Source organism: Mesitornis unicolor, unplaced genomic scaffold (genome assembly GCF_000695765.1).
Source record: "Mesitornis unicolor isolate BGI_N332 unplaced genomic scaffold, ASM69576v1 scaffold17215, whole genome shotgun sequence".
NCBI lineage: Eukaryota > Metazoa > Chordata > Aves > Mesitornithiformes > Mesitornithidae > Mesitornis > Mesitornis unicolor.
In genome coordinates, this window is record NW_010185534.1 from 105,871 (window position 1) to 107,058 (window position 1,188).

General features: G+C 38.3%; 1 protein-coding gene across 1 annotated transcript in view; it reads left to right on the forward strand.

Moving 5' to 3' along the window:
• ARHGEF9 (Cdc42 guanine nucleotide exchange factor (GEF) 9) overlaps window positions 1–1,188 on the forward strand; it is a 55,515-nt gene that overhangs the window by 24,007 nt on the left and 30,320 nt on the right. The gene's annotated exons all lie outside the window — the stretch shown is intronic.

Sequence of the window (1,188 nt, forward strand, 5' to 3'; positions counted from 1 at the left end):
AAAGAGGTAGCAAAAAGCCCTAAAAATTGTGACAGATTATGGAGAAGCCATTATTTCTCCAGGAAAATCGAGAAAACTCTAATTGCTTTATGATTAGAAGCCAAAACATTAAGCTGAAGTTAGAGATGCTATTTGCTCATTTAACATGAGTACCCACTTAAAGATATTTCTGAACCAGCCCTGTGTGTAGCGATGGTGTAATTAAGGAGCTGAGAAATGCAGGCAAGGCAGAGTCAGCAGAGGGATTTCTCACCAGCAGCCCTTCAGTCTCCTACATTCTGCCATGTGTTTTTTTAAAAAAACAGCCATACTAAAATTGTTTCTTTTCGTCCTTAATTTTTTTTTAAAAATCAGTGTATGGATGTAATCTGTAAATAGAGTTTTTGAAGCAGATGAAGGACAAGTGTTTCCGTAAATCCCTCTCTATGTTGTTATCAATCCGTGTGTTCAGCAAGTAGGTACTCAGAGTGATGGAAGAGCCTTTCTTCTCCTCACATTCATGAAGATCTGGAATAACTCCACATTTAAGTCAGTGGGATCATTCTATGTAAATTAGTGTATGGGAAAGATGCATCAACCCTTTAATTATTTCTTTTTCCAGAAAAGATCTAGGAAGGCTGGCAGGAGAGGGAGAGAAATACAGGTGCATCACCTTCTGACTGTATCCTCCTTGACTGAATTAGTTCCATTGCTCTAACGAAGGTTGGATTCAACCCAGGTTCTCTTGATAAAACATAAATGCCACAATCATTCTTGGTTCTTAGATTATGACTGGCTGTGAGAGCAGAGGATCAGACTATTTGCTTGATTATTTTATTGCTGTTTACTGCAAAGAAACCTCTTTCTCTCTTACCGACACACAGACTCATTTTCAGAGTTAGAAAACTGCTCTGAAGGAGGCAGAGGAGCATCAGATCTATCTTCAGCCTTCGGTGTATTCCATGCAATGAGCTAATGTGTGTCATTTGTACCCTCATTGTAAATAAATCTAGATTAAGGATGGATCAGTTCCAAGGCAGTGAATATTCATGTGCGAGTGGAAAGCCAAGGTGACCCCACATAGGATCTGTGGAATAGCAGTTTCCTTTTCTCTTCCATTAGCTCAGTTGATAATTCATTTTTATTTAGCCATATCCTTGATAATTATTTCCTGCTTACATTCAGCCATATTCTTTATAATTCATTCCT